The sequence below is a fragment of the Aethalodelphis obliquidens genome, unplaced genomic scaffold (assembly GCF_003676395.1).
Source record: "Aethalodelphis obliquidens isolate GAN/ISIS:26980383/991018 unplaced genomic scaffold, ASM367639v1 scaffold28, whole genome shotgun sequence".
Taxonomy (NCBI): domain Eukaryota; kingdom Metazoa; phylum Chordata; class Mammalia; order Artiodactyla; family Delphinidae; genus Aethalodelphis; species Aethalodelphis obliquidens.
In genome coordinates this window covers 17,632,386-17,644,506 of record NW_020837972.1, presented here as the reverse complement: position 1 = coordinate 17,644,506, position 12,121 = coordinate 17,632,386, and the positions used below count along the sequence as shown (strand labels likewise).

Below are 12,121 nucleotides of genomic sequence, written 5' to 3'. Positions count from 1 at the left end.
TGAAAATGTTCTGGAATTAGAGGTGACGGTGACGCAGCACCATGAATGCACTCCGTGCCTCTGAACTGTGTACTTTAAAATGGCAAAAATGGTCAGTTTTATAGGTGTTTTGCCACATTAAAAGTGAGAGGAGGGCTTCCCTGGTGGCGCAGTGGTTGAGAGTCTGCCTGCCGATGCAGGGGACACGGGTTCGAGTCCTGGTCTGGGAGGAACCCACATGCTGCGGAGCAACTAGGCCTGTGAGCCATGGCCGCTGAGCCTGCGCGTCTGGAGCCTGTGCTCCGCAACAAGAGAGGCCGCGACAGTGAGAGGACCGCGCACCGCGACGAAGAGGGGCCCCTGCTTGCCACAACTAGAGAAAGCCCTCGCACAGAAACGAAGACCCAACACAGCAAAAATAAATTAATTAATTAATAAGCTCCTACCCCCAATTAAAAAAAAAAAAGTGAGAGGAAACGGTAGGATGTAGGTAGTGTGTGTATGGGTGTTCTTTAGGAAATGTGTTCAGCTTTGCTGTTTGTGTGAACCTTTTCATAATAAAGCGTCGAGGGGGCAAGTGAGAAGAGGATTGTGAAGAGAAGAATGCTTCCCAGGTCATGGCATTCAGAGATAGGACTCCAGTGGGTCCGCCCTCAAGTCTTTCTGTGTCAGAGCTGCAAGGCCTTGGCCTCTGCGTTGGCTTCAGCCTTTCCGGGGCCTCTGTCCCGACCGTGGGGAGCGAGGGGAGGTGGGACGATGGGTGCTGTGCCTGCCATGCTCCCGTCCACCTGAGGAGACAGCGTCCCTGAGATGGTGTCCACGCCCCTCCACTGGCCCCTGCTGTTTTGGTGTCCAGGTTAGGAGGTGGCAGGGTTGTGCCCATTTGAGATCAGGAGTGGGGGCCCAGAGGTGGGCCTGGATGCGCCCCTGTCATGTCGTCTCCAAGGGGAGGAGCGGAGACCCCAGCCCCGGCCTCCCTCGCCCCATTCCTGCAGCTTGGAATGGGTGCAGGGCCAGTAGCCACGGCCAGTCCTGGAGCTGGGGTCGTGGACAGGAGCTGTGGCAGGGCTAGCGCCGGCAGGTGGGAGAGCCAGCCCAGTGTGGGAGAACCGCAGGGAGCCAGGGCCACGGAGCCTTCAGGGGCCGTCCACCCGGGAGGGCCGTCCACCCGGCAGGGCCGTCCACCCGGGAGGGCCGTCCACCCGGCAGGGCTGTCCACCCGCAGGGCCGTCCACCCAGGAGGGCTCACCCCCTTCGTCCTTCTCCACTTCCTGCATAGGAGGTTCTGTGCATCGAGGTCCTCCCCTAGTTGGACGTGCCCTCATCCCTGAGGGTGGGAAATGTGGCCGAAACTCATGGGGAAATGTGACTCGGGGTCTGGAGACTAATTTTTAGAAACCGAGAGGCAGGTGGAGGTCTGAATGCCTCCCCAAACACCAGGGCCTCAGGTGGTACCCAGGCCGCTGGGAGAGTCTCTGGTCCCCTCAGTCCCCGGGGAGTCTGGCTGGACTGGCGTGGTGTTAGATGAGGGGCGGGGAGCGCCAGTGAGCCTGGAGAGGAAGACTTGAACCTCCTGCCCCCTCACCCCCCTCTCCTCCAGGGGGCAGAGAACTGCTGCTATTGCCCCACTGGGTCAGGCCAGTTCCCCTCCCAGTCTGGCCGCCTCGGGCCCAGAAGGCCTGGTTTGGTGGGGGCTGCACCAGAAGTGTGGGGATTGGCTCTGAGCTGATGCCTTCCCTCTGGCATAAGGTTCCTCCACCCGCCTCAGGCTCTGCCAGCGGCTCCCCTTTCTCCATGGCAACTTAGCTCAGTGGTCCCAGTGGAGGAGAGAGAATCAATTCTCCCTCTTCCCTCCCTCCCTCTCCTCTCTCCCCACCCCTTCCTCTTGGCTTCCCTTCCTCCCTCCTTCGTCCCTGCCCGGCTCGCGGCTCCTCCATCCATCCGTCCGTCCGTCCGTCCCTCTGTCTCCGAGGCGCCCTCCCGTCTCCAGGCATGAGTTGCCGGCAGAGCTGCGTGCCAGGGGCGGCTCCCTGAGGCCGTCAGCATGGGGAGCTTGGGGGACCTCCGCAGACATGGGGGGCTGCTGGACCAGCCCCAGGCCGGCTCCTGTGGCGTGTGGCTCCCAGCTCTAACATTTTGTCTCCCCTCTTCCCCTTCCTTACATTTTCTTCCTGAAAGGTAATTTTCTGCTAAAACTGTCAGAGCCTTAGGATGGGTTTATTAGCAAGGCAGGCTCTGTCCTGGTCACGTGGGCTGCTGTTTTCCCTGGAGTAGCTGGGGTGGAGGGAGAGAGGGAGGGAGAGGCATGGCCTGACTCAGAGCTCAGAGTTTGGGTGTGTGGGGGGGTCTCTCCTCCAGGGTGGCTGTGAGAAGCCCACTCCCGACTCCTGGTGCTTGGGTCTGTGGCTGTCCGTTGCTCTTCCAGTTTTCAGCCTAATTGCTACACACCATGAGCAGTCTGCTTTCCTGGACCGTGGTCTGACCAGGGGGAAGGGAAGGGAATTTAGGGGCATGCACGTGCACCCCAGCTGGGGCAGGTCTACCGAGTGTCGATGGCCGGGTACAGGTTTCTCTGTCTAATCCTTTCTTGCCTGAAAATGGAGTTCAGTAGGGAAATGTTTTGTCCCCGTAACCAAGCATCTCCGAGAAGATGGTGTAGTGAAGATCAGCCTCTGCCTGGTTCCCGGCAGAGGGGGTCCTGGCAGCCTGGCTGTCCTGGCACCACCATCTGTCTGGGACAGCCCCTCAGCAGAGTTCGGTTCAGACAGGATCCTGAGACTGCTGCCCAGTGGGTCGAGATTTTTCCCTTGTCTCTACCCCATCTCCAGCCATGGCGTTCAGGACGGCTTCTGCATGGCTCTCCTGGAAGGAATCAGTGAGGTTAATCCGTCAGCCGCCCGTCCCAGGGGCATTCTCAGGATCCGCGCCGCTCCCATTACCTCTGCACTTCTGGCAGCAGGTGATGGAAAAAGAACCCCTCGCTGTCAACTAGAACGTCTGTGTTGATGGAAAGTGAGGCCCGAAGAAAACGGATTTAGCACCCAGTTCTTAGAAGCCATGGGTTTGAATGGTGCTTGAGAGGAAGCCCTGTGTGATCTTTAAATAGAAAGTGAACACCAGTGACTCACAAGGAGACTTGAAAGTTTGGTTCAGGTATGGGGGGGGGGAACAAGTCAGCTCTGAACGTGGTCCCCACCTTGGGGGCTGAAATGGCAGGGAGTCTAGACATTCAGGCATGTGTCTCAGAGTCAGGCTTCTGATTGGATTATACATGTGTTTTCAGCATTATCTCTGGCGGATTGCTTTAAAAACAGACGGCCCGAGGCAGGGCCCCCCACCCCCAGCCCCAGCCCCCCTCCGGTCTGGGTCTGTGGTCAGGTCTCTTTAAACTACATTTGTTCATCCCCCAAAGCCTGTTTCACTAAAGCCGCCTTAGACTCTGAGTCCTCGGTGCTTCCCTTTGATAATCAGATCGGTTCCTGTTGGGCAGGATGAAAATGCTTTTGTGTCTGCAGCGTCTGTGCTGTGTGTTGCTTTTCCTTTGCTTTGAGGCTGGCATCTGTCACCGAGACCCTCCTGGCATCTGGGCGCTGTGCAGGCTTCTTAATGACATTAGCCGCGTCTGGATTCTGGTTGGTTTGCTGTAAATTCTGATGGGTTTTACGAGTCGTGCGATGGGTGGGGAGGCGGTGTGCTGGTTGGGCTTGGTTGGGTTTTGGTTTGCTGGCGAACGGAAAATCTGATGTGACACGTAAAAGGTCAGCCCCGTGAGTGGCGGCGTTCATTCTCAGCTTTGCTCGCAGCCTCCACGGGAGGTGGCTGCAGCTGGAGTTACTCTGCCCCCCGGGCTCTTTCATGGGCGTCCAGGGTGCGGGTTGCTTTGGCAGTCCACGTGTGTGTTTAATCAGCAAGTCGGGAGGATGGCAGAGCAGGGCTGGCGATGGAGGGGGAGGGAGGCAAGGCTCCGCCAACCCGCCCGCTTTCATCCAAAGTGAATCCTGAGTGCTCTGTGCCAGCCTCCCCACCTCCCTCCCGTGTCCTCTGGCACCGGGAGCCAGCCCTCTTTCTTAGTGCGATTTCACGTAGCGGTGCCTTACTTGAAAGCAGCGTAAAGAGCTGCAGAGGGTGTGAGAGCAGGTCGCAGAGGTGAGAGCCCTGGCTGCCGGCTGCCGATGGCTCCAGCCGCCGAAAGCGTGGAAAGCTCATTCCAGGAAAAGTGGAATAGTCGCCGTGTTGGCTGGCTTTCGGGCGGTGAGTGGCTCTCTCTTCTTTAATTCCACGGGAGCACTGGGATTCAGGGGCGGGCTCGGTGGGAAGCGTGGTGGTTCGGACAAACCTCGCGAAGCCCGTAATGCTCCATGGGGAAAGTTTGGTTTGTCTTCCCCTGCGCGCTGGCGTCCCCCACCCAGGCTGTGTCGGGCAGGACAGGCGGTGCTGGTTCAGCGTCAGGGACTCTAGGACTCGGGACCACGACTGCCTCGGGAGGCTGAGCCTGTGCCCCAACCCAGCCCTGTTGCCCAGACTGAGAAAATCTCTCAGGGGTGGCAGTTCATCTTTTTACGCAAATGGCTTAAGAAATCGTGCAGGAGAACAGAAGCTCGTGAACGTTAAATTCTCCTGGTCTGCTGTGCGACGTCCCTAAATACACACATATATGCAGTCACACACATGCACACTCACACACACACAGATACGGTTTTCCCTTTTGCCATCAGGGGTGCATGTACCAGCTGGCATTCTGCCCTTGATAACATGATCTCCTATAAACAGTTCCCGGTACTGATAAGATCGCAGAGCTGTCCTTTCTATGCATTGCTTTTTAGCTCTGTGTCTTACCTGAGTGAGACAGACCGTTCGTGTCCACTTCTGGAAAGAGCTACCTCCCTCTCTTACTGTTCCTCTTTTCCACAACCGCCCAGGCTCTGCTACGTTGTCAGGTGTTACAGACATTAGCACATTTGTGTCTGCAGAGGAAGCCCTGGGTGCCAGCTTTTCATCCTGGGCTGCTGAGGGTCTCAAGCTGAAAGAAAGGGGGGGTCGTCAGAGAGAGACTGCTAAGCTTCAGAGGTGCTGAGCTGCGAGGCCATGTGTGCATGCGTGCCTTCCCCACATTGTTCATATTTGGGCATCTTCAGCTGTGCTTTCCATTTCTCCCCATTGTCTTGTTCATTTCCCTGATCAAACTCTGAACTGGGATCTTAACACCCACCTCGCCGGCGCCTTCACAAATCTCATCTAATTTAACAATTTGCAACCACTTTAGAAGTGCTTGGTGTTGTCCCATTTTTACATATGAGGAAACTGAGTCTCAGAGCAGTTGAGTAGCCCACCCTGTGGCAGAACCAGAACTCAGATCTCTGACTCATTCATTCATTCATTCATTCATCAGTTACACATGCAGCCTGCTCTGCAATGGGCCCCATGCCACCAGGCTTTGGGATGAAGGGGAGACCCAGTCCTTGCCCTCCAGGGAGGAGTCCCTCCATCCCAGTTGTCTGAGGAGAGAAAAGGAAAGAAGCAGAGGGCAGGCGCTGAAGGAGGCGGCGGCCCCGGGTGGAGTGGGGAGTCCCTCGCTGGTGCCCACCCCAGCCTACCACTCCCGCCTGCTGCTGCACTGTAGACAATCTTGATTGGGTCCTGATCCGTCTGTGTTCTCCTGTGGGGGCAACCTGGCTCACTTTCTTTTAAAAATTGAGACATCATCTAAGGCCTTCCCTGGCGGTCCAGTAGTTAGTACTTCACGCTTCCACTGCAGGGGGCACGGGTTCGATCCCTGGTCGGGGAACTAAGGTCCCGCATGCCGCATGGCGCGGCCAAAAAGAAAACAAAAAATTAAGACATCGTCTTGTCATCAGGAAGACAGTCTGCGGAGTGGGCCTGTGTGTTTTATGCTGAGAACTTAGGTGTGGATGGCTCGGTGTAGAAGGAGGGCCACGTACCCCTGGACGCTGTGCCTCAGTTTCCTCATCTGTAACCTGGAGATAGCACCAGCTACTTCATGCACCTCAGCCTGGAGGAGGCAGGTGTGAGGGTGCTTGGCAATGAACCCCCGAATTGGCATCAGGATTTGTTATCATGCATTTAGATATCCCGGTACCTTACTCTCCGATGGCTCAGAAGAGACTGCAAGGTTTGGAGTATACAGATACATGAATATAGGTATGCAAAGAGAGAGTGCACCATTGGTAAAGCAAATGATTTAAACAGCGATTCTGGGTAGAGAGAATCTGAGAGTTCTTATGTTATCTTTGCAACTTTTCTGTAAATTAGAGATTATGTGAAAGAAAGAAAAAAGACAGGTGTTTGAGGGCTTTTCCCCAGAGATTCACACAGTAGTGATATAACAGAGGAGGGTTTGTACCTTAGGGAGCCCACAAGAAGCCACGTGAACAAAACCGATGACCGGCCCGCCCTGCAGGGGAGAAGGAGCCATTGTAGGGGCCCTTTCAGGTCATGGCCAGGCTACACTCTCTTGAGGCAGGGCTCTCCCTGGACACAAGGGCCTCCAAGGTTAAGCTTCTCCCCAGCTCCCTCCCTGGGCTTGCTGAGGCCTTCCCCGGGGCCTGAGTCTCTTCCTCCAGAGGACAGAGCCTGCTGCCTTCCCCAAGCCTGGAGAAAGTTGATGGTTTCTTGATGGGGCGCTGGTTTAGTTTTGGTCCGAGCTGCAGCATACCCTCCCATGCTGTCAGCCTTGTGACCTTCTGCTGCCCCCCGGGCTCCGGAGAGCCCCTTTCGGTAAATCCTTGCGTGGTTGCTGGGAGTTCCGGCTCTGCTCCCCGTGGGCCACCCCAGCCTCGATCGTCTCCCCGACAAAGCGAGCGTGGTGGCACCCGAGCCCGGCGCCTGAGCGGGCTCCGCTGCAGTTTCACCTTGCTGCCGTAGCGAGAAGAGCATTCCTCACCAGGTCCCCCCTCCTCTCTGAAGGCAGCGCAGAAGGTCGCAGGGAGGACAGGAGGCAGCACCAAGGGGGAGTTCGGGGCCATCTCACACCCTCGGCGGCCCACCGCGCTGGGGGAGCACGGAGGCGGGAACAAGTCAGAGCCGCTCGTCCTGTCCCCACTCTGCCATCAGCCCGGGTGTGAGACCTCAGAGCACTCCCTTGACCTCTCCGAGCCTCAGTTTCCTGCTCTGCACAGCAGGGTCACAGAGGGTGTGGGCAGAGCACCGCGATCCCAGCCGGCTCCCACCCTGCCTGTCGCCCTGTGCCTTGCCAAGCACTTCACAGCTTTCGAGGTGTGGACAACCATTATCCCCTCCTGTAGCTGTGACCGGGCTTTGTCAGGGCTGCAGCAGGCCGCACAGACAGGGAGCCGGGAACGGGGCATTTAAAACACTCTGGCTACCTGGATGCATTTGCCCGCTGGGCCCCTGCTAACTGCGTGGCTAAAGTCCTTCGTCCAGATTCCGGGTTCCTGGGATGGGGAGACTGGGAGGTGGAGGCTGTCCTTGGGGTGGCAGGGAGAGCAGAACTTGTTAGCCATGTGGACCCGGGGTTGAGTCCTGGCTGTGTGACCTGCAGAAGCCACTCAATCCCGTGAGCCTGAGTGTCGCCCCGTGCAGGACGGGGGTGGTCCTCCCACTGCGGGCGCTGGCTGGCTGAGAATGGACCCGTAGAAGGAGCGAGATGTCGCGGGTGATTGCTTCCTAGGGCAGTCCTCCAGGGTAGGACTTAAGAAAAGGATTCGTTTCAAATGGCCACTCTGTACCAAAGGTCGTCCTAGGATCAGGGCCAGGCCGGCTGCTGCTTTACATGTCCCCAGATGTTTGGAGAGCCAGTGCTGTGTCATGGCCAGAGGGACCTCCCGTCAGAGGTGTGGTCACTAAGCTGCCTGTGGCCTAGAAGACGAAGACCTGGGCCCCGCCAGCCACCTGAGGGCACGTGGCACAGCAGTGTCACTGTTGGGGAAACCAAGGCCCAGAGGTGTATCTCACTGCTGGAGCTGGGCGTGGCCACAGTGCCAAGGAGGGGCCTCCTCTGGACCCAGAAAAGAGCAGGGGACACGGTGACGTTCCTTCTGTGCAGCGCCCACACGGTGCATGACATTCTTGGGATGCCTCTTGCCCCAGAGTCGATCCAGGTTGGGCCGATGCATGAAGGGTCATGTCGATGCAGAGCCCTCAGTGGTGTCCCCGCCACCAGTCCGGGCTGAAGAACCGGTTGGTCCTGTGAGGTCATTGAGAAGGCAGGCAGCCTCGTGTGCAGCCTGAGGAAGAGGCTCTACACAGTGGGCCTTGGAGAAGAGCTTCCGTCCCACGGGCAGCTGGGCTTCTCTCCGACCGCTTGGCAGTCCATTTGGACCCGAGTATGGCAGCCGGCGGGAGGGCTCCTGCCTCGGCAAGCGCCGCATTCCTCTGAGCTGCCCGACCCGGGTGCCCCACAAGGCCTGTCTCTCTCTGTTGGGGGGAAGGGGGTTTGGGGAGTGGACATCAGCAAGCATCTTCTGTGGGGGGGGCACCCCAGGGCACAGAGCCACTGCCTGCATGGTCCTAGGGCCCTTGGAGATGGTCTCACTCAAACCCCTCTGCTTTAGCTGGGAAACTGAGGCCCACGGAGGGCCAGGGACCTACCTCGTCCAGCTCCCTGGACCTCAGTAGCACTACCTTCTATCTGCCGCCTGATAACGTTCAGGGCCTGGGCGCTGTCCCCACGGTGGGTGTGGCACTAGGGCAGGATTTACACCCTTGAGCAGTGAGCCGTGCTGGGAGGAGACAGCAGAGCCTCTGGGATCTGCCTGCCTCACTGCGGGGGTGGCTCACCTGCCCCTGGGCTCTGTCCCGTTGCCCCAGGCCGCCAGCAGAGGCTCCTGGCTGGGTCCTGCTACCCTGGACTCTCAGCTCACTGCCAGGCAGCCAGTGCAGACTTGATGGTTGTGAATTACCAGTGTGCAGGACGCATGCCCGGATGTGGCTTTGCAGTCTCCAAAGCATATTGCATCCGGTTTACCGGGTGAGTCTGGCTGCGGCCCTGTGCAGTGGCCAAGGCAGATGACCAGAGTCTTTTCATGCGGGGGCAGAGGGGTTGAGTGAGCTGCCTGAGGTCAGCCGGCAGCTCTGGGACAGAGTTTGGACTTCAGATCATTTGCCTAACAAACATTTGCCAGGCGACTGGCTTTATTGAGCAGCTGCTCTGGCCAGGCCCTGGGGAGATGGCTGTGAGCAAGGCGCAGGGCCTGAGCTCAAAAGCAAGCCGGGGTGCGGGGGGTGCGGGGGGTGACATGATGGCTGGAGAGAGTCAACACCAGGTGCCTGTGGAGCTGACCGGGCCCGTGGAGAATCCTCACCTGGGCGAAGGGCTCTTTGAGCACAGGAGGGTCAGTCACCTGATTCCAAGCCCAGGGGGACACCGGCATGCGTCCCCTCACCAGCCAGGCTCTGCCGTGTGACCTGTCCTATGACTGCTCTCTCCACCTGCATGAAGAGGTCGAACCAGGCCACGTGTTTGCATCCTCTGGTGAGCTCCCCAGTATCCTTGGGGAACCTGTACAAAATGCAGGGTCCCGGGTCTCTCACATAGAGGTTCTAATTCAGTAGGCCTGGAGGGAGGGCCAGGAATCTGCATTTTGAACAAGCTCACTAGACGTTTCTAAAACAGCTCACCCCTGTGCCTCAGTTGGAGAGATGCTGCACTTGGCCATGGCGAAGCCCTTTGAGCGCCGACATCATCGGCCCTATGATGACCCTGACCTTGCCTCTTGGCACGGCAGCGTCCGCAGAGCTGGCAGGGTGGAGAGCCAGGGGTTTGCTGATGCTCAGCTGTCTCAGCTCCCATACCTGGCAGGATCCCAGGGGAACCCTGGTCTCGGTTCCGAAGCTTCCAGAAGCCTTGGCCAGCTCCCCACCCCCAATGAGAGGTTCTCCAAAAATGAGACAGGAAGGGGTGCTGAGGCAAAGGTCAGGGTAGGGGGCTACCATTTCTCATCAGAGAAGCTGCGGTGCCTGGGTTAGGCCTTCACCCAAGGAGTGCTTCCGGGGCCGCTTGCTTGGGGCTGGTGCACCTGAGGACTCAGGCAGGCTTGTCTGGCCTGACCACGTGTGGGAGATTAGAACAGGCTGTCCAGGCCCCGGCATGGGGAAAGCAGGGAGGCAGGGCGGCTCCACGTCCAGCAGCCACTTCCCCTCAAGTGTCTTCATAGCAGACGGAGAAGGGCTTCTCGCCGGCCCCTCAAGTGACCTTAGCTAATCGGGCTGCAGCCCTTTTGAGAGCCTGGTGACAGGCTTGCTCTGTCCTGCCGCGCACTGGTGTCACCCTCCCAGCCAGGACGCCATTACCTTTTCTCCTGAACGCTCCCAGAGCAGGGGGACGCTGGCTAATGTCCATGTGGTCAGCTCAGGCTGTGTCCTGTTTCCTGATGCTGCAAACCAGTGAACTAGTGTAGGGGCTGCTGTGACAAAGGACCTCAGGCTGGGTAGTTTAGAACCACATAGGTATGTTGTCTCGCCGTTCTGGAGGTCAGGAGTCTGAAATCAAGGTATCTGCAGAGCCACGCTCCCTCTGAAGGCTCTAGGGGAGGAGCGTTCCTGGCTTCTTCCAGCTTCTGGTGGCCCCAGGTGTTCCTTGGCTTGTGGCCGCATCTCTCTGATCTCTGTCTCTGTGTCCACATGGTTGTCTCCTCTGTGTGTATCTCTGTGTCCTCTCCTTATAAGGACACCTGTCACTGGATTTTGGGTCCATCCTAAATCCAGGATGATCTCCTCTCGAGATCCTTAACTGATTACACCCTCAAAGCCCCTATTTCCAAATAAGGTCATATTCTGAGGTTCCAGCTGGGCATGAATTTGGGGGGGACACTCTCCCACCCGCTCTACCCAGCAGGCAGAGTGTCACCAGGTAAAGGGCGGGCCTGTTCGGCTGGCGGGGGGGGAGCAGTGGGCTGGCAGCTGGTTCCAGGAAACAGATCTGGGGCTTTTAGCAGCCTCAGGCTCTGTTGTCAGCTAGGGCAGCTTTGCCACTGTGAACAGAATCAGAGCCCAGAGCCCAGGAGGTGGTTGCCAAGGGCTCAGCCACCCTGGAGAGGGTGTGCCGTTTGGACGCCTGCTTTATGGTGTCCTGGGCAAGAAAAGCTGAACGAGGCCCTGAAGAGCCAGCCTCAGGACTGGGTTGCATCCCAGGGAGACAGACTGCTCAAGCGTAAGAACTTTCCAACAGGACCTTGCAGTGGGGAGCGTCCCGTCCTGGGAGGTGCTTTCGCGGCCCTTGCAGGGCTGATGTCGCAGAGAGCATTCAAGCCCCATCCCGAGAGCTCCGAACCGGTGCTTGTCAGGGACTGACGGCCCCATCCGACAGCCACGGGTCCAGGTCAGAGACTCACCCAAGGGCAGCCAAAGAGATGCGGCAGAGCCAGCCCCGGCCCGCTGGACCCTCCCTCTGGCTGGTTTGTGGGTTTGTGGGGGGGGAGGGGTGCCCTCACGCACTGGCGTCAACTCCTCTGCAAGGCCCGACACCCCTCCCTGTGCCCCTTCCACCCTGTTGGCGTCTGCAGCCAGGTCTCCCTCCCTTGATCTGTCCTGATGCTCCACATCCTGCCAGCTTAGCCCAGGAACCCCTTCCATGGCCGGCTGGGCACTCCGCCTGGCCCCCAGCTCTGCCTCTCTCTGAGCACCGAGCCCTCACTGGGCACTTCACCCGGGGCACAGTGTGGAGTTGTCATCTAGGTGCTTGGCACCTGCAAGAGCCTTCATCTCTGTGTCCAGGGTCTGTCCCAGACAAGATGCACTGAACACATCTCAGCCATGAGGGTGATGTTGGTCTCCAGACAACTGTGTGTACACCAGGCTGGACGTTTCTGGAGGGCATGAGGTCCAGCCCCGCCTTGACCTCCTGCAGACCTTGGGCAAGTCCTTGTCCCTCAAAGGGCCCTGTGTCCCCATCAGCTAAGGAAAGACGGATCCTGCTGTTGTGTGAAACCCGTCCTGTGTCTGACTTCTGGAAACCAGGGGTGATGGAGGGGACCTTGACACGGTGCCCGAGATGCAAGCATCCCCCATGGCCGGGACCAGATGCCCCACGGCTGCCTGGCGGCTGGCATCTCAGCCACCTGGCTGCCTCCCTTCCCACACCTGTGATGTCCCTCAGATCCTCCTGTTCAGAGAGAATAGCCTCGCCAATGAAGTCCCCGCTGATTCCCAGCCCCGCCCAGGCTGC

At 58.5% G+C, this 12,121-nt stretch overlaps 1 protein-coding gene across 10 annotated transcripts in view; it reads left to right on the top strand.

Moving 5' to 3' along the window:
- Nucleotides 1–12,121, top strand: part of PITPNM2 (phosphatidylinositol transfer protein membrane associated 2) — a 144,448-nt gene that overhangs the window by 64,612 nt on the left and 67,715 nt on the right. For 3 of the 10 annotated variants that reach the window (XM_027124959.1, XM_027124961.1, XM_027124951.1), the window contains exon 1: nucleotides 3,174–4,230. The exons of 5 other annotated variants lie outside the window; for them this stretch is intronic. The gene's annotated coding sequence lies outside the window, so the exon portion shown is untranslated. Of the gene's footprint in view, nucleotides 1–3,173; nucleotides 4,231–12,121 lie in introns of those variants that run through there. 2 more of the 10 variants (XM_027124955.1, XM_027124954.1) reach the window with 1 other exon arrangement.